The sequence below is a fragment of the Pithys albifrons genome, chromosome 7 (assembly GCF_047495875.1).
Source record: "Pithys albifrons albifrons isolate INPA30051 chromosome 7, PitAlb_v1, whole genome shotgun sequence".
Classification (NCBI taxonomy): domain Eukaryota; kingdom Metazoa; phylum Chordata; class Aves; order Passeriformes; family Thamnophilidae; genus Pithys; species Pithys albifrons.
In genome coordinates, this window is record NC_092464.1 from 52592495 (window position 1) to 52613165 (window position 20671).

At 42.9% G+C, this 20671-nt stretch overlaps 1 protein-coding gene across 1 annotated transcript in view; it reads right to left on the reverse strand.

Moving 5' to 3' along the window:
• Positions 1-20671, reverse strand: part of GLI3 (GLI family zinc finger 3) — a 291398-nt gene that overhangs the window by 224905 nt on the left and 45822 nt on the right. The window contains exon 2 of the mRNA XM_071559578.1: positions 1798-1969. The gene's annotated coding sequence lies outside the window, so the exon portion shown is untranslated. The remainder of the gene's footprint in view (positions 1-1797; positions 1970-20671) is intronic.

The window sequence follows — 20671 nt, forward strand, 5'->3', positions numbered from 1 at the left end:
TGGTGGTGTTCTGTTACTCTGACTAGGTTTCTTTTACAATGAAGATTGAGTACCTCACTGTTGTGTTGACAAGTTACATAAATGTAAAACTTATATAATTATTTTATACAGAAACACAAAATGACACAAATCTCGTGCTGACATAAGTCGAAACACTTACTGTCTCAACCCACCTGCAATATGTTATGAACATTTTAATTAGTGCCAAACCAAAACCAGTGGAATATTTCCCCAGGTCCTGTTTTTGAATTTTCAGAACTTGCCCTGAACTTACAGTAAAACTGGTTGTGTTGCTTTCTAGGGTCTCTTTCAGGAGTGTTTTTCTAGATCTTCACCACTCTGATGGTTCAAAAGCTTCTAGTTTTAAATATATTTATATCTGTGGCAGTGGTTTTGCTTTGTGTTTGTATCAACATTGACCTGAATAATGCTGAAATACTGCTTTTCTTACCCACTCTTTGTCCTTCCTACCACTGCAGAATGATATCCTTCCCCCAGACTTTGTTTTGCTTTCCTGCTTTCATCTCATCCATTGACTTGCTGCTTCTGGATCATCCTACCAGTGCTTTTTTGTGTCTGTTTTAGATCCAGTCACTTAATATGCCAGGACACAACTACACAGACAGTGATTCTCCCTGGCTCTTACTCATACCTAACCAACACTATTCTGACTTCTCTCTCTCTGCTGGAAATGCCTCACCAGGGCAGTTGGGATGGTGTGTTACTGCCTGTGGCCATGTATCCACCAGCCTTTTGCCACAGCTGTTGGCAAGTCAAGAGCTCCTGGCCTAGGGCAGAAATGCTGGTTATTAGATGCTAAATGAACACTTTCCACTCTTAACTATCATTGCATTACTACCACCTCACTTCTCAGAAGTATTCAGGTAATACTTTCTGTTGGGTATTCTCATTCTCACAAATATCAACAATGCCTTCCAACTTGCAAGGTCTAGAAAACTTTAATATACATCTAATTGTGGCATTCATTAAGAAAATTATTAAATAAGGTGCCACGCTGGCTGCTGCTGAACTCTGCTAGATGCATCTTAGAAAGCACTGAAAGTTTTTGTATAGTTATAGTAATATTGTTATATATACTATAATTATAGTATAATGTTATTTCTGTTGAAGAGAGAACTATTTGTCACAATCAGTAGTAAAAGGTGAAGATTAACAAACAGAAGAGATTATTATATTGATGCCCAAGGAGTTTTTAATTCTGGGTTTCCTTCTGTCCCCAAGGAATATTTAGGTCTGTGAAAGACAGATATATTTTCTTACCCAAGGTATCTTCCCATAGTGTCAGAATTGTCCATACTAAATAGTTCACATTTTATTCCTTCAGAAAGCAGCTTAACACTGTTGACATTATGGAAGCTTTTCTCTAAAGCCAAAAGTGCATATATAATGTAACACAGAGTTATGACTATGCTATTGAGGTGTTATTGTAGAGGTCATGGAACATCACCAAGATCTCTGCAGAATCTGCATCACTTTGCAACAGAATGGAACTTGCCCTTTTTCTATGGGTTACAGCTTGCAGCAACTCCACAATGCAGAGGTGCCACTGTGTCTGCCCAGACACCATTTGAAGCATCCACCAGTTTTCATGGTTAGCAGCAACTTCTTAGAAATAAAAATAAGTTTAACTCATTCTTAAGAGATTCCTTTGAGATCCCTGGGAACAGTTAGACAACACAATCTAATGCAGTAAATTTTGCCCAGTAAATTTCATTTTCCTTTAACTTATACATGATTACATTCTTCTAACATTATATCTAGGTATATTGTTCCTACCATTTTCCCTGTGAAAAGTTTATCAGGCGATGGGATTTTGACTTTAGAAGAAGGATCCTTCTTTTTTTGTTCCACTCCATGTTTGTATTTCCATCTTGCTTTTTTCCCTCACTTCATTTCCTCATCCTTTTATTTTTTGGCTTCTTTTCAGAATGCATTACAAACTGCAATCCTGTTTAGAGAAATAAAACAAGTTACTTAATTATGTCAAATATACCGAAAACCAAACCTTATCCCAGTATGTAAATCTGAGGAAAACACTCTATCTTTACATTTCCTGAAGAATCAGATGCTGTGATTTCTCTGAAAGGAAGCAAATTATATTAAGAAAACTGTTGTGCTGCAACTTTGAAAGTTTTGTCATTGTGGAAGAAAAAACCCAAAGGTTTGTTGCATGGTGGTGTCAACCTGCAGTAAATACTGTGTTTGTGCAGTTCTGCTACTTGATTTAAACACAAAATAATTATCACACACTGTAATGAAAGCTGAGCACTGTCACAGTCATACACACATGCAATGCTAAGCATCACAGTATTCTAATCATTCAAAAGCTCAGAAGCATTTCCTAACTCCTTTTCCAACTTGTTTCGACATTAAGGAATATAACCCCTCACAAACACACACTCTGACTTTATGAGGCAGCTGAATAAAGCTGTTCAGCCACGGCAGAGAGTGCCATGAAGGAAGCAGGAGTGGGTGTCTGGGGCAAGGCCCTACCACGTGAGGTGCTGCCTCATTCCAAGTTGGCTGCAGATGGATAATAGGTAGTACACTGTGATTGCCATGCAGCAAATGGGTGTTGGGAGGAGATGCTCTGTGCTCTCAGTGGTTCTCAAGCTGTTTCCACCTCCCTGATGTTGCCCTTCCAGTGACCTTCTTTCTTTAGGATTTATTTTAGAAAGTAAAATAGCCTTTCCAGGCTACTTTGAAATTACTTTACTGTAAGATCAGCTTACCGTAAAATAAAATAAAATAAAATAAAATAAAAATAAAATAAAATAAAATAAAATAAAATAAAATAAAATAAAATAAAATAAAATAAAATAAAATAAAATAAAATAATAAAATAAAATAATAAAATAAAAATAAAATAAAATCATTAATGTAAATTTGTACAGTGATAGTTGCCTGTTTGTTCCTCTCAAGTTTCTAAACTAGAAGTTACTGTGATCACTCAGCCTTTTTAGCCTGCATGCACTCAACTCATAAGTAGCCACACCATATTACAATCCTGTATATTGTAGGATACATTTACTATAGTAACAGTAAGGTGTTGTTCCAGTAGCTTATTCTTACAGTGCTTTTGTCCCTTAAAATACAGATCAACTTCCTAACAGTGAGTGCCACATGAAACTGTGACTGCCCAACAGAGCTGTCTGACCTCCCTGTGTTTACAGGATCCATTTCAACCTCTGTTTTTAAAATTCACCTATTTCACTGTAGTTTACATTGTTGTTCCTAAGTCTTCTCCCCACACCTTTCTTTGCCCTAACTCACACAGTTTAGGCAGAATTCCCTTTAAAATATCATGCTTTGAAAGCCTATGTACAAAACATGACGTGCAAAGACAAAATATGAAGTTGCTATTTTAACAGGGCTACTTGTCCTGATCAGTTGCTTCATCCACAAATTCAGCTATAAAATCAAGAAGTCAGATGTCTGTGCCATTTCCTGAAAAGCACTACCAATACCCAATTATACATTCCCCTCACCCCAAACTGCAGCTAATTTTCTTCTGCTCCATATAACACAAGCAACATTTGTTCAGTATTGCAATCCAGGCACTATTCAATGGAAGTTTTAATGTGAATTCAACACATTCATTAATTTACTGGAATTTCCCCCCAAAATGCACACATTTGACAATGTGCAAGCAACACTTGTTTCATTTCATACTGTTTCTTAATGGCTGAGAGGCATGTGTTGATTTTTCACTTTGGTGTTTAGCATTTATGGTGTTCAAAGGCTGGTATTTGTGTTCTGTAGCATGTTCAGAAGTGCCAAGAAAAAATAATTAATTTCTCTTCTGAATGAACATCAGAAGTCTCATAAAGAAGGAAAAGCAAACTATTTGAAGGTATTTTAATTCACTGCTTTCAAACCTAGGTGAAACCTGGGAGGTTAAACTCCAAGAGTCCTGCAGACCTGGCTCCCAGGGCAGGCACTCAGGCAGGATGCTTGGAAAACAGGCTTTTCAGGAGGGTGTCATTAGGGCTTTGTCAGAAGGGCTTTCAAATGGGTAAGAGTCTGGAAAATTCTCTATTTTTATAACATTGGCTTTTTGAGGAATTTTCTCCTGAATTAAGTTTTAGAAGCAATTCAATGGGGTGTTACTTTAAGCAAGGACGAGACCATGATGTGAAATCCAAACCACGAAGACATGTGTAAGTACAGAACATTTCTGTGAACACAGTGTAGGCTTCAGTACTCTCCCGATGGAAAAATGAACCCCCTTATTTCGAATTCTGAACTCCTCAATGTTCTTCTACCTTTGAAACAGGTCAATGCCAATCCAAAAACTCATATGCCTTCAGAACTTCTTTTTTATTTTTCTGTAGTCTTCCACTATCAAAAGATGTTGTTGCCTTCTTTACGAAAGCCCTGCTTAGAAAATCTGAACTGAAAACTGAGCTGCTTCAATTAGCTTGTCATATTTGTCTATGTTTCTCTTTCTTGACTGCATGTGCTTAGGTCTTCAAAGCAGATCTTCAGGGCAAATTCTTGTGGATATTTATTCCCAAATGTATTTGCCACAAATAGCCTCTAAGATATATTTTAAAATCAGATATTTTGTTTAACATTCTTTCTAGATGACCTTTCACTTGTCACAGTGACCTTATCCTGGTCTTTCTTCCAGTCTCAGTGTTTGCTCTTATCTGCTCCCTTCCTCTTTTCTTCACCTCTCATTCTCATTTGACTCTTTTCTCTCCTCACACTACAAAAATGCCTTGTTTCTTCTCGTGTCTAAACTCTCCTGCCTTTCACCCCACTTACATCTATAACTTCCACCTATCTCTTTTCCCTGGAAGCAGAGAAGACTCTCTGTACAATAACTCCCTGAATTCCTCCCTTCTGTTGCCACCTTACAGTCCTTTCATGTTCTCTTCCCCCTTTACCTTGCTCAAACCATAATGGCAGTTCCTCAGCTAAATCTCAACATTCCTACTCCATCTTCACCTTCCTGGACCTGTGGGTATCACTACCACTATCAAACAGACTGCTTGTGACCACCTCTCCTTTCTTCATTCCAAGTATTTCCCCTCCTCTTTTCCTCAAAGTATCTCCTCTTCTCCTGCTTTCTGTAAGCATTCCACAAGATTCCCTTCTCCTCCTCTTCTATCCCTTGTGGATAATTTCATACACTCAGGCAAACAAGTCACAGTTTCCACAACACAGAATCAGAGCTCTATAACTATTTATTTCAGACGTGTGTCTTTCTATGCAAATGAGAGTTTTGGTAAGTCTCTGGATATCACACTTGGGGAGGCTTAAAGCCCTGAATGTTCCCTAAGTCCTTTCCCTTATCTTCATCCCTGGCTGTGCTGAGCAGCACTGCTTTCAGCCTTGGATGTCCACATGCAGGAGCACGAGATCCCATCCTCTTGCTGAGTGTCCCATCTGTGTCCCCAGCTCAGTCCACATCGTGTCTCCACATGCCATCTCTGAACAATGGTCTTTATTGTCTCTCCTTACTGAAGTTCTTGTCCTGCCTCTCATCTCGCTCAGTGCAGTGCCCTTTCCTCTGGCCCTCACAATAGCACTCTTTGCCCTGCTCATTTCAGGCCTCAGCTATATAAATCATTTTCCTGGCCTGTTGTTCTGACTATACCCATTATCTTTGCACCATTTCAATGATTCTTTTTTCCTCTGGGACATCAAGCTTATTGTGACTCTCTTAACTTTCAAAGCCCTTCATGGCTTACTCCCAACTTGTCACTTTTTATTCACTATCAAAATACAAATGCCCAGCATCAGTCGGCCCCAGATGCCAGCTCCAATTGATCAATTTGTTAGATTTTCCAACAAGCATCTTTTGTGCTTTCTCCCTTGCTGCCCCTCAGGCTTGAGAAGAGCCTGCATGTGCATTCATAAAAAACCAACTGTTATCCTCCTTTGAATCCCTTATTAAAATTCTCCTTTGCCAAAAACTTGAGCATGGTTGGCTCAGAGGCTCATGGAAAGCACCCCCCAGTATGATCTTGTTAGTCCCTTATTCTTACCCATCTGTGGTCACTGGTCTTACATGGCCATTCTATTATTCCAAGCCCTTTGGGACAGAGCCTGGCTGTGTCATGTTTCTGCAGCACTTGGTACAAAGTGGTTCTAGACCACAGCTTGGCCTGCAAGGTGCTGTGGGAACATAAATGAGGGGAAAAAAGGCAGTACAAAGAAAAGCAGCAGACTCATCACAAGGCAGCTCTGAGAAGCAAAGGGGCAAGCAGCACAGAGAGATTGCTTTTAACATTTTGTATGAATATTTGCAAGAACCTCCCTGCTGGTTTCAGTCAGGGCAGAAAGGAAGACTAGACAGCCTGTTCAGGTTTGGACAGCCAGGCACAGGAACAGGAGCACGGCAGGCAAATAACACACGGAGAAAAACCTTTACATATTCATGGCTATAAGTTAAACACAGGCTGTATTTTCTGGAAACGTGGCTTTGGAACTGCTCACAGAGCCAGGGCAGTTACAACAAACTGAGTATCAGACAGTTTCAGTTGGTTTGCGCTTCCAGCACATAAAGAGATGCATACATTCTTTCTCCAGGTTTCTAATTTTTTTTTCAAGCTAGTCAGTAGTACAATAATAATCTGTTATGTGCCTGCTGCTTTCACTCATCCATCTCACTAGCAGAGCTAAATTTTTCAGTGTGTCCTTCCATTGCAGTGCCATTCAACAAAGTTTTGTGCTTAATTTTTTGAAGGTAGGTGTAAAATGGTGAAAAAATTAGCAGCTCAAGTACACACTGCACCAACTGTGTGCTTTCCAAGGGGGTGTCCAGAACACTTCTGATCTTCCTTAAAGAGATGGCTGGGAAGAAAAGCACCCTACACCATATCCAAGGTTTTAAAGTTACCACAGAGAGCCCTCTTATAATTAGGCCACTCCACTCCATTCACTTTCTTTCTAAGTTCACCGTAACCAAAATTGCAGTGTCTGCAGTGAAAGGATCCAGGAGCTTTATTCTCTTTCATTACAGCTGGACTTTTGCTACGTCGCTGACTCTCAAAAGGGAAATTGGTAGTGGTGGTTTTCTCTCTGGCTCAAAATTGTAGCACCTATTTCTACTTCTTTATGCACTGCTTGCAAGGTAGTGTTTCTCCTGCTCTGGGCTGGCTTTACTCATGTATCTTAGTCCTCTGCTTTTTAGGAGCTTCATCTTTCCACTTTTCTGAAGTACAGCTGCAGGACTAGAAGCTCAGTGTTTGCCTTTAGCAGCAATGAGACTGGAGAAACAAAGGAAAAGTGGATTGGCCACATGAAAAGCTTTGGGTTTGTTTTGACTTAGATGAATTCAATTATGCTTAAAAAAGTTAAGTTCCAAGAATAAGAAATCAGTACATTAACATAGAGATTAGGTAATAAAAGGTCTGTTGCACTGTATTCTCATTGGATGTCACAGCTTTCACTCTAAGTCAGAATTACAAAATATCACTTTTAAGGGGATATAGGTGAGTTAAATTCCTTTCTCATTTATTTTCTTTTAAATTTCACCTAAGAGCTTACCTCCTCTGCTGTGCAACATGGAGTGCTGTATGCATATAGAATCCTTATTGCCGTGCTTTTAAGCTGCAATGCCCTGCAGGCTCCCCCTCCCTCTGCGTTGTATCCTATTTGAAGACCTTAATGAAAGGGCCTGGTTCCAGAATCACAGCAGCTTGTCTGCACAACCAAATTCCATCTCCTAATGAGTTCCTCTAAATCTGCCATCAGGTGACTTTATTGACTCTATGATCATAATGAGGGAGCAGCTCCCTTTCTGCAGTTTTGCTGGTTTCGAGCCTCAAGTTCTCCTTTGCTCCCGGACTTCAGCCCATATTTAATGATGAGGAATCAAGCAGGGTTTTAATGTCTGCAAGAAATGTCCCTGAAGTGCAAAAAGCCCCAGACACCAGTCTTGAAACTTTCCAGAGCCATATGAGTCTCTACTGGTACACTAACAAACAGGAAATCAGCCCATCAGTAGCTAATTGACACATCTGAGGGTTTAATTACTTCCCTATTAGGAAAGGTGAGGCAGCATTCAAGTTGTCATTAAAACAAACACACTCTTTAATACTTGAGGATTTATCTGAAACACATCTCTCTATCTAATCTCCAAATCCTCAGTCTGAAACTGCGCATCTCCCAACATTGTTTCACTCCTTCATTCCAGGGTAATTGGAGGATTATCCTGTGCCATGTGAATAGGTACAAGCTGTGGAAGAAAAGCTGCAGCCTTTAATGAGAGCTGTGCAGGCAGCCCAGACACACAGGGAGTCCCATTGCCCTCAGGACTCCAAGAGAAATTCCAGTTGGCGACAGCATCTTCCTACGTGGCTGTAAAGCATCAGGCACACTTCTGTTCTCATATATCTAATAAGGGGATGGAAGTGTGGTAAATGAAAGTGAAGAGGCCACCTGCCCCTGACTCTTTTGTCAGGATTTTCTTTAACTTTCTCACCTATGACCTTTATACAATTTCATTTGCTCTTTATCTGTTAAAATGGAGGATGCAGTTTTAACTGTGTTTGAATTTTTCAGCTTCCACTCAGTCCCAAACTCATCTAGAAGTTGAGCAAATATCACTCAGGGATTGAAAATGTTTATCTTCACTTCCAATTTTTCTCTCAGATTTTTGTTTTGTTTCAGTCGAGATTAGAATTGAGGGTTTCCAATCACCACCAAAGAAAATCTAGCTCAGAAACTTTGCAATATCCAATGAAGTACTGCACATTGGGTAGAAACTTTTAGGTAAATCCTAATTTTTTTCTCATCTTTAGACTGAACAGTTGAGGTTCAGACCTTCTCTCCATGAATTTTGGTAAGAACTAAAAATCATAGACTAGAATGCCAAGTGTTCTTTTGGTAATTTGAGCTAGAGAACTTAGCTAGAGAACCCAAGACTTTAAATTTCTGCTTTCAACCTGAGGAGAGAGATTTTTACTATTCCATTTTCACTGGTCTAGTGTTTTTCACTTTTCCCCCTCCAGACTTGTAGAATTCTCACGTTGCTGGTGGGACTATGTATGCATATATGTGAGTGTGTGTGTGTGTGTGTAATGTATGGTTAGTGTAATCCTTTAGGTATTAGGTCAGGACTGTTCCCAATAATATCCTCTCATAAATAGCACCTTTTAGCAAAACATCTGGAATTGGTATCAGCTACTACACTTTCCCCTGTTCAGTCTTTACATTCATTCCTTACCACTGACAAAAGGAAGAGAGGCTGATAGTAAATATATCTCTTCTGGGCTCCCAAATTTTATCCCAATACTTTAAAAGCATTCAGTCAGACACTGGTAACTCTGTGTATTATTATCATGTAGTGGCTTTCACTGGCTCCTGTAGCTCTAACCACAACATAATTACAAACCTCATGAACTTGAAGGGGCCCGAAATGGCCAACATGAAGAGACTCAGCCCTCCCATTAGCAATTCAAACAGAGAATAAAAGTGGAAGAGCATGTGAGAAGAAGAAATTGTAAGTGTGAATTTGAGCAATGGGTCCTCCAAAAAGCACTCCAAAGAAATGGTGGAATCCACTGCTCTGTTTCCAAAGAGAAATGTCCATCCATGTTTCCCACTGCAATAGCACCCTGCCTTGAAGGTGTGAATATCTCTTGTCATGGTTATTGGAGAGACAGCTGGCATTGTCAGGGCAATGGCAACAGTAACATGGATTATTACTGACCTGCCTCTGAAATCCGCTCACTGAGATTCAGTGCATCTTCCTGAGACCCATAGACACTCCCATTTTTCTCTGAGCTGAGATTCAGCCACCTTTGGGTTGCAGACACTGTCAAGCATTCAGGGAGCAAAACTGACATCAAAGGAGTGTTTCTATGTCGTTAAGAGTTTGAGGCAATAGACAGGCTTTTTGGAGTGTTTGCTTTAGAAACACATTGTTCTCTTATAAAATATTGTAAAGAATGTCATTTAACAAGTCCCACACTTTAAAACGCTTTATTCTTGTTAAACTTGTTGTACTGGGAGAAAAACATCCATCCTTGCTTGGGCCAACAGGATTTCAAATAAGAGCATTCCAGAGACCTGTGGGACCAGGAATTCTGTATGATTGGAACAAAACAACCATTTCTGTTCCTAGTTCATGTCTAACATGTATGACATGCATGCAGCAAGACATTTTCTCTTATTTTGCCCAGCAGATATTCCAAGAAGGGCCATCAGGACAGTGGGACTCTTCTGCATCCTTTTGGTGTAATCCCAAATGAAAACACCAGCTTGATTTTTCTCCTATGATTTATAGGAACCAAAGAAGGGACCCTGTTCAGACAGGTCCAGAAAGGATTCCGCTGCAAAATACAGCAAATTACCAAGTTTAAAGTTGGCTCAGGCATGGTCAAGAGATCCAGCATAAGAGAAGCCAAATCACAACCCAGACATCTCAGGCATGGGTTGTGTGCAGGTTCTGCCTGGGGCTGCTGCTTTCCTAAGCCTTGCTGCTTACAGCTCCAAGCCTCTTTCACCTTTTCCCACAAACTCATTTGGAGAGAATTAATCCATGTGGGGCTTTCAATTGGAGGTGCTTCTTCCACTTGGCACCCAGTAGGTAGCAAGGGGCAGTCACAATATGGGGACTGATCACTGTGATTTGAGCTCCAGAGACAGCAGAGGTGAGAATGCCTTTTAAACCTGCAGTCCTAGAAAACACTGGTGTATAACTCCACTTCCACCACTAGACACTTCTTAGCAGTACTTTGGATGAGGAGTTTGTGAGAGTCCTTTATTTTTATCAGGATAGTTCACTAGGCAGAGACACATTTGGAAGCAATTAAAAAATAATGGGCCAAACTCACCCCAGTATAACCCCACTGAAATAAGTCACTGAGCTTAGCCTGGGGAATTAGTTTTATTGCTTCAGTGATAGTTTTGACCTCAAATGGTTTTTCCTTAGCCTACTTTAGACTGGGAAAACTAAATTTAAGAGTATCTAATTGTTCTCTCTCATCTTTACATGGTGGTGACTCCTCTTCTAGAAATATAAATGTGGTGCACGGCAATCTTGCTGATCACATAAGGCAGAATAGAAGGTTTGGGATTTTTTCTTAGGCAAGAAAGTGATACTTCATATAACTGCTAGGAATAATTGTTGTTATTTGTAATACTGTTCAAAGGCTGCAGTTGGACTGAGGCTTCTTATAATGCCAGAGTGGAGAATCCTTCTCTTCAGACAAATACAGGGAACAGCAGATAGCAATATACTGTGACAAATAGGTATGGGTCACTCCAGCTACATGCTTCATAGAGTTCAAACATCCTTTGGTTTTAATTAAGGTTATCATCAAGGGGAACACGTGCAGAAAACAAGAAAAAAGGGAGGAGCCACCACTGGTCTTTCTATGGCCAGCAGGCTGTGTTTGACCAAGATCAGCACAAGCCTAAGCCTTAAGAGAGGAAGTGAAGAAAGAGAAATTTCATGCTTTTTCTTAATAGGGGAATGGGGTAGCATGGAGAAATGAACACAATTTTTTAATGGAAAGGGAAGTATGTTGAAGGGGATACTTGATGTCCCCATAAAAGACCTCGGAGGCTGTTGCAAAGGATCTTCATGGCAAGACTGTGCATACAGAAAGGTTGTCTTTCCCTTCTAGCCATCTTGGTGGGACTCCTGTGATCCCCAGAGCAGGAAAAGCACAGAACAGTGAAGAGGACTTTCTGTTGTCTCACAGATAGTCAACCAAACCACCTGTTATGTCCCATGCACAGGCAGAAAACACAACAGGCACTAAGAACCTGGGCTGATTCAGACCACAGTTCATGGTTACAGAGCTTGCAGCTGAGTGTGGGCAAAGGTTGTCACACTTTGGCTTTCACTAATTCTAGCAGTGCAAGAGGAACCAAACTTCTCCCTTGAAACCTTTCAGAGTAAGCCCAGCTGAATTCTCTGTATTGCTGATGCGACCACTCACAGGACAGTGTTATCCTTCAGTGCAAAAAAAATTAACTAGATTTGGTCTAATTAAACTGAGTGGTAAATAGAAGAATTAATCCAATGGACACTCTTCTCTTATCTGAGCAGGTCAAGGGATTGTCCATTACCTTAGGCATCTCTGGTTTTTGTTGAATCAGTAATTAAAGGCTATAGGGCATGAAGTCTACCAGAGACTCTTGGCTACTGGGAACCAGCCACTGTGTGTGCTTTATTAAAATTCTGCTTAAATTATTGGTAGTGCTGCATTACCAGGAAGAACAAACTGATCTGCATCATACAGGGTCATTTGCTCCTTCCCACTCCTGCGCACTAATTAATTCTGGCTGTAGTCATGCATTAGGGGAGGTGCTGGAGGCACACAGATGCTGTGATATATTCAAGTCATACATCAAAGGAGGTTACTGAACTATTAGCCTTGAAGAAAGGATCTCTGGCAAGATTATTAACATTCATGCTTCTTCGTCCTGGATTCCTTCTTTTGTTTGGATGCACACCAAGAGTTCCTTGTGCACACCTAGCTGTTCCTGTGCTGCTGTTTGTGCTGGCAGCCTCACACACTGCTCTGAGTTACAGAGGCAATAAACACAGTGCCTGCCTTGTGCACTTCTGGGGCAGCAAATATTTCAGGGCATTAGTCCTTTGCATTGCTCTTCCAGAACACTCTCTGCAGGGTTATTTGCCTGTTGGCATCGCCATGAAAGTGTTTGCACTGCTACACTTTACAAGTGTTTGCTTCATTCTCCCCATTATTTCCCTTGTACAATTTCATTTGCTGGTCTTAGTCTTAGTATTATTTGTAAGCCTAGTTCTCATATATGCTCCTAAGGTAGACAATGCTGCAAAGCTATAATGCTTTGTTGGAAGAGAGATGTAATTCTGGCCATGATTTACTTACCTTATGCTTTGAGAATTATGTTTTACATGACTAGTCTAGTCTAAGAAGATTATGCTCTAGTTCCTTACATCTCTAAAATCTTTGAATTGGACATGAATGAATTCAAGCTTGAGAGAAATACAGCAGAAGCTGAGAAGAGGATCTGAAGGAGAAAATATCAATAGACAGCCTGAAGCCCCAGGGAAGTATCATAGAGTGAGTATGACCAGCAAAGGTTTGAGGATGAGTCCTACAGAACCAAGAACTGGAGGACAGTAGGGCGTCAAAGCCTGGGAACCCAGGAGATCCAACACACAACCTGACTGAACTGAAAAAGGATGACAAAGAGAAGCGAGGAAAGATTGGAGACAGTGAAAAGTGCACCAGTGTGAGCTGTGGCATGTCCTGATTCAGCTTCTGGGAGTTACAGGTTCTCTGTGTCTTGAAATGTAGGGGTTAGCAGAGTTAAAGTTGTGTATCTGTACAATGATTGCTGCCTTACAAAACAGGAAAAGCTTGGAGTTCTGTTTGGAAATGGGAAAAGAACTGTAGGTACACATAACATTCAGGACAAAGCTATAGCATTTACTAACCTTTGCTTTACTGAGAAGGCCTATGACAGTGCCAAGGAGGAAAATTTAAATCTGGATGAGCCAACTCTTTATATCAGTATCCTGAGCATTCCTACTGGCTAGAAGGAATTTAGGAAGCCTCTTTTTTTGAAAAATGCATGTTCATTAACCAAAAATCAATGTTCTATGTAAAAAGATCAGTTCTGAACGTTTCTCATTTTGACAAAATTTGGAAAGATATTTTGATGATATCAAAATAGTGTGTTTTGACAACATTAGAGAAAAATGCTCTTTTCAGTGTAAAATGTTGCTGGTTTGAACATTTTCAGTGACCAAATATGGGATTTGACATTTTTCATCTCCGTTAAATTTGAGACCTTTACAAAATCTCAAACATTTTCAGAGGATAAGAACAGTATTTCCAACCCACCCACAGTGGCTGGTACATATTTCAAGAGCAGTTGATTTACTCCTCCATCCCTCATGGATATTCCCTGACTGGAGCCAAATCCAATCTCTGCTTGAAGAGTCTTCCAAACACCCAATACCATGGACTTACAAGTGAAAATACATCCCCTTTAAACTTCTGTGTTAAATATCATGTTATAAAACTTTTGAAGCACAAGCATCCTGACTCAGAGCTGCACAACAGACAAGAATGAAAAAGGAGCCACCCCTGGGACACCTCCAAAGAACATTCAAACAGTGAACCATGAGTACGTGACTTTGCTTTTTTTTTTATTAAACCATCACATAGGGAAGTGTTTCTTGATTGTTTTTAATATAAAAAAGCTTTTAAGCTTTTTAAAGCAGTCCACGGACTCTTCAAGCTTTTAAAAACTTCCACAATCATCTGTGAGTTTATGTGTGCAACAATGCAAAAATTAGCTTATAGTCTGAATGGTTTTTTCATTTATTTTCTCTTACATTGTTTGCCTGCTGGTTTCCATGTGTGAATGTCGAAGAAAAGTCATGTCATTTTGGAAGAGGTGGGAATTTAAAATTATTTTGTGGCCTAAATGTGATTGCTATTGGTCCATGAAACAAGGAAAAAATAAGTAATATAAAAGGAGAAAATATTTCTGATGGCAGAAGGAGTAAAAAGAGTAAAATCAGAAAATCTGCAATAGAAAGAAGATATTACTAGGATCTGAAATTCAAGAAATATGCATTTAATTGTCTTGAATTTTCACAGCTGATCTATTCCTCATCAAACTAAAAAGAGAGTAATTTTTTCCTCCATTTGTTTAATTGTGCAAAGAGAAAAAAAAATTGAGCTTGTAGTTGACACCAAAAATTTTAAAAAACCAACCAAACAACAAAGTAAATTCATTTTCTTTAAGGAAGATGAGGAAAGAGCAGGATAAAAGAAAGCCAGTTTGATTATTATTTTTTGAAGTCCCTATTAATTCTCATGACATAGAGCAGCTTCAGAAAGTTTGGCTTAGACTGTTATGAATTCAGGGCAGTTTTGGAGAGGTTTTGAGCACAGCACTGATCGCCCTGGAAGTGGCAAGAACTCCTTTACCAAGGTAACCAGAAACCTCTGAACCTACTGGGAAGTTTTGTATCATGGTGGTTCAGGCACTTTGAATATCCTTCAGGAATAACTTGCTGAACACTGTGAAGCCACACACATTTACAGATCAAAATATTAGTTATCCCTATGTACACAAACATGCACACGCTGACAAATTATGAGTCAGGAGGGTTTGCATTTGTGAGAATTTCAAAAGAAAGCAGCAGCACAGATACACTGGAATGTTTTGCAGAGCCAGGAGAGAAACATGCCTCGTGAAAAGCATACAAAGTAAAGCCTGGAATCAAGTATTTCTCTACTTTTTTTTCTCTTTGAAGCAAAAAAGCAAACACTAAAGCTAACTATCTAAAAAAATAGTAACTCCAACAGCCTCCATAGTTTGATAGTAAAAAGTTGGTCAGCACAGGTGGTTTGCCAATGATGCACTGAGAGAATCCACGGTGTTTAGTGGCTCTCATACCCATCATGGTGTGGAAGCTGCAGTGCTCCTGCTTGGGGCTGTAAGACACCACACTGGCCAGACACGAGGCTTCAGAGCAGAGCTTCAGACAGGAAAGGCCTGTTGTCTCTGACATATGTGAGTATGAGTTGGCAGCAGCACTCTGGGGGCATTTCCACAGGCTCAGCATTCTCTTTTAGCCACCACCATGCACTGTTTGAATCCAAAGATACACCATCTTCAACCAAATGGATTTCCAGAGCGTGCCAGCTCCTTTAGGCTAATTCCAGGGGAATGACTGTTCCTGCAGCCCAGACAGGAGCAGGAGCAGGAACAGGCAGCACACAGCCTTGCTCCCAGCTGGCCTCATCTGATTTCCTGAACCATGGCCTGAGATCACTGAGCAGCAGCACATGGGATGGTGACCCACCAAGGCAGTAGGAGCTGACCCACTGCCTGCGAGCCAGGGAAAGGGCAAAGGGGCCACAATAACCCCCACTGCTGCTGCCCTGAAGTGAGACTGGCCTGGGCTGTGATGTGGTGGTGGCAGCAGCCACCCCTGAGCAAAGCTGGTCACACTGAGTGGAGCTGCAGGCTGTGTTCAGAGCCAGCTGCCTCGCTCACCAGCCGTGGCTGTGCTGCTGCAGGCACGTAGGCACAGCCACGGCTGGCAGGCAGAGCAACTTCCCAGAGCCAGCAGGGCAGTGAGGGCTGCTAGGGAATCCTGAATTACCCACCTCTGGGAACAGATGGGAGTTCACCTTTAGGAAAGTCAGCTCAGCAACTTTCACAGGCTCAGAATGCACCTCAAGAGGTATAAGGATCCTCTCTCCTACAAGTGTTACTTGATGTCCTCAAACTGCACATTCTCACCCTTCTGCCTGCTTTGAGCTACAGACTTATTCATATGTTTAAAATAATACCCCCCCCCAAAGCAATATTTTCCTTTGTCCTATCAGTTCCAGCTGCAGATTCCCACCCAGTCCCTGTTTTGAGTTACACTTCAATAAATACACTTGCAATTGAAATCATCTTTCCTTTTTGTCCTCCCCATGCTACAGATTCCCACACTGACCCCTCCTTCAAGCCACAATTAATACATAATTTATGTCTGAAATAAAAATCACCTCCTCCTCCTGCCTTACCCATTCCAGCTGCAGTTTTCCATTGCCATCCCCGCTTTGAGCCATGATTAATACATATGTTTAAAATAAAATAATAAAAAAGTAATCTCTGGCCTCTGCTCCCCAGCTGCAGGCTCCCATTCCTATCTTATCCTCCATTTCCAGCCTGGGAGCTCTCCCAGTGCTACCTCCCAGTCAAAGAGGGAGCCTCCTGTTGCAGCCTCCAAGGCACCTCTTCATGGATCACTTCCATCTCCTTCAAGGATCAAACCCCACAGCCACAAGCCTCTTACATCAATGACACTTTCAGCAGCAAAGGTGGAAAAAATATCTAAGTTAACAGTCACTGGAAGAGTGAGGGACACGTCTGGGATTTTCTCCTCTCACCCTGCAGGGATTGCTGTGCTGCCCAATGACAGTGGGTTAAGCCTCTGCTTTAGTTCTGCCTCAGCAAAGATTTCCAATGGATTAAAGGGAGCCCAAGTGACTGTGTAACCTGGTGTGAGGTTTGGCCTTGCTAGATGGCCCATGCCACTGGTTCCAGTGCATGATTCTCTCTGGGGAGCTGACAGGGATCCTGGATAGTAATCAGCTCCTATCCCCTTGTCCCCCCACCTGTGTCCATTTATTTAAACAAAAACCCCTTCACAGGTAAGACTCATCAAAAGTGTTGTGTTGCACTGAGAAAAATACATGGCTGTCTTTGCCCTTCTTTAGTGAATGAAGCATCAATAGCATTCAATGAGACAGAAAAGGGGCTACCACTGGTGCTGGCAAGGAGGAGAGGACAGCCTGGAGTGAGAAGAGGACAGCCTGGAGTCTTTCACCATCATCCTCAAAGGAGTAGCTGCAAGCAGCTGCCAGATGCCTTACTTGCCAAGCACTGTTCAGATGAGATCAGGTTTGAAGGTGGTTTCCCAGTTGTTTGGGCATTTACCTGCATTGATCTGAAATCCTTCACACCACCTGCATCTTCAGATTTTTCTCTCCTTTCTTCAGCATCCACTAAAAAGTCTGCTTGGGTGGGAAAGGGGAGGGTAGAGAGAGAAGAAAAAGGACCAGGAAGGGCCTGGGGTGGATTTCCAGTGCCCTAGCCATGGAGTGGAGATCAGATGTCCTGGGTACCACAGTCCTGCTGTTCCAGTCAGCACTTCAGTGCCTCCCCACACCTCTGCTTCAGTCAGTGTGTCTATGCATGAGGCTCACAGAAGAGATTTGTCCAGGACTAGGGTTGAGGATTCCGGAGTGGGGAGTCTCACTGTGCTCTTCTCACATATGCTCCTCCAAGGGACTCGTGCAGAAAGGGCAGGGTAAGGGGGCTCCCATCCTAACCCTGCTGCACCTGGGACATCCCAGCTCATCCCTTGTTTGGTTTAATTGCTACTTGACTAATTTATTTCTGTTGTATTAAACAGTTTTCAGATGGTGCAGTTAGCAGGAGTAACAGCTTGGTAGCTGAAAGCAAATGTCCTCCCAAGAGATGAAGCAGTGGGAGGTGGCACAGGGACTGTCAGCCAGGTGACCTGGCCCTGTCTTGCACATGATGCATTATCTTATGTTCCTTTTACTTCAATCTATTTAGCTCAGAAACTCATCAGAGAAGAGTTTATCTCCTTGTTTATATTTGCACTGTGGCTAGTACATTAAGACCTGGGTGCAAGTTGGTACTTAGAAGTACTGCTATGAGTTGCAAAATAGCAACTGTTCAAAATTACAGGAATTTGGGATTCAGTTTGGTTTGTTCATTAAAACAAATATCCAAAATCTAAATTCAAACTCCATGAGTTAATTGGATCCTCTGCCAAGGAAAGTACTTTTTCTTATACAAGTAACCTTGAGATGAAAACAGTGATAGAAGGTATGTAGCAGCACATTCTGCTTCAGACACATTTCTCCCTGCACCTCCTGGGAACATGGATCACCTTTTCTTAAAGCTAAATCCAGCAAAATATTCTCCATTCCACCTGCCTCAGTGGATGTTGGAGCCTCTTCCAGGCACGGGGGAGTGTCAACAGTTCTGCCCTGAAAGCACAGGGGGCTCACTCTTCTCCACAAAACCAAAGAGAGGAAGAATGGTGAGGAAGAAAGCAGCAGTGCTGGGAGGGTTGGTTGGGAACCCAGGAGATGTGCACTTTTTTTCCTTCACTCATTAGCAAAGGCCTTTGAGACCTACTTATGGAAAGTTCTGCAGAAAAGGTTGGTGTTGTTAATTAAAGCTTTCATATCTTTCTTACTTGGTAGGGGATGAATTGCAGCTGTCAGTGTTTGCTGTCCTCAGAGCTGTAAAGATGTTGGGCCATGCCCTTGGTCCTGCACACTTTGCTACCTGCTTATCAGCAGTGCTCATGTCAGCTTTCATTTCCTCCTTCTGGGCTGAAAAGTTTCCATGGTGCCTGTTTGAAGGAGTGTCACTTGCCTGAGAACAGCAGCAACAAAGGACTGCCCGAGGTGTGCAGACCTGGAGAAGCACATCCACCACACATGGATCTGGTGAGGCACATCCACACACAGCCCTGGTGAGACACATCCACCACACACAGACCAGGTGAGGCACATCCACCACACACAGCCCTGGGGAGGCACATCCACCACACACAGCCCTGGTGAGGCACATCCACCACACACAGCCCTGGTGAGGCACATCCACCACACAGAGCCCTGGTGAGGCACATCCACCACACACGGATCTGGTGAAGCACATCCACCACACACGGATCTGGTGAGGCACATCCACCACACACAGCCTTGGTGAGGCACATCCACCACACACAGACCTGGTGAGGCACATCCACCACACATGGATCTGGTGAGGCACATCCACCACACACAGATCTGGTGAGGCACATCCACCACACACAGACCTGGGGAGGAACATCCAACTCAGATCTGGTGAGGCACATCCACCACACACAGATCTGGTGAGGCACATCCACCACACACAGCCCTGGTGAGGCACATCCACCACACACGGATCTGGTGAGGCACATCCACCACACACAGACCTGGGGAGGCACATCCACCACACAGGGATCTGGTGAGGCACATCCACCACACACGGATCTGGTGAGGCACATCCACCACACACAGACCTGGTGAGGCACATCCACCACACACGGATCTGGTGAGGCACATCCACCACACACGGATCTGGTGAGGCACATCCACCACACACGGACCTGGTGAGGCACATCCACCACACACGGACCTGGTTAGGCACATCCACCACACATGGATCTGGTGAGGCACATCCACCACACACGGATCTGGTGAGGCACATCCACCACACATGGATCTGGTGAGGCACATCCACCACACATGGATCTGATGAGGCACATCCACCACACACAGACCTGGTTAGGCACATCCACCACACACAGACCTGGTTAGGCACATCCACCACACACGGATCTGGTGAGGCACATCCACCACACACGGATCTGGTGAGGCACATCCACACACAGCCCTGGTTAGGCACATCCACCACACACGGATCTGGTGAGGCACATCCACCACACACAGCCCTGGTGAGGCACATCCACCACACACGGATCTGGTGAGGCACATCCACCACACACGGATCTGGTGAGGCACATCCACCACACACGGATCTAGTGAGGCACATCCACCACACATGGATCTGGTGAGGCACATCCACACACAGCCCTGGTTAGGCACATCCACCACACACAGATCTGGTGAGGCACATCCACCACACACGGATCTGGTGAGGCACATCCACCACACACGGATCTGGTGAGGCACATCCACCACACACGGATCTGGTGAGGCACATCCACCACACACAGACCTGGGGAGGCGCATCCACCACACACAGCCCTGGGGAGGCACATCCACCACACACAGCCTTGGTGAGACACATCCACCACACACAGACCTGGTGAGGCACATCCACCACACACGGATCTGGTGAGGCACATCCACCACACATGGATCTAGTGAGGCACATCCACCACACATGGATCTGGTGAGGCACATCCACACACAGCCCTGGTGAGGCACATCCACCACACACAGCCCTGGTGAGGCACATCCACCACACACAGACCAGGTGAGGCACATCCACCACACACAGATCTGGTGAGGCACATCCACACACAGCCCTGGGGAGGCACATCCACCACACACAGCCCTGGTGAGGCACATCCACCACA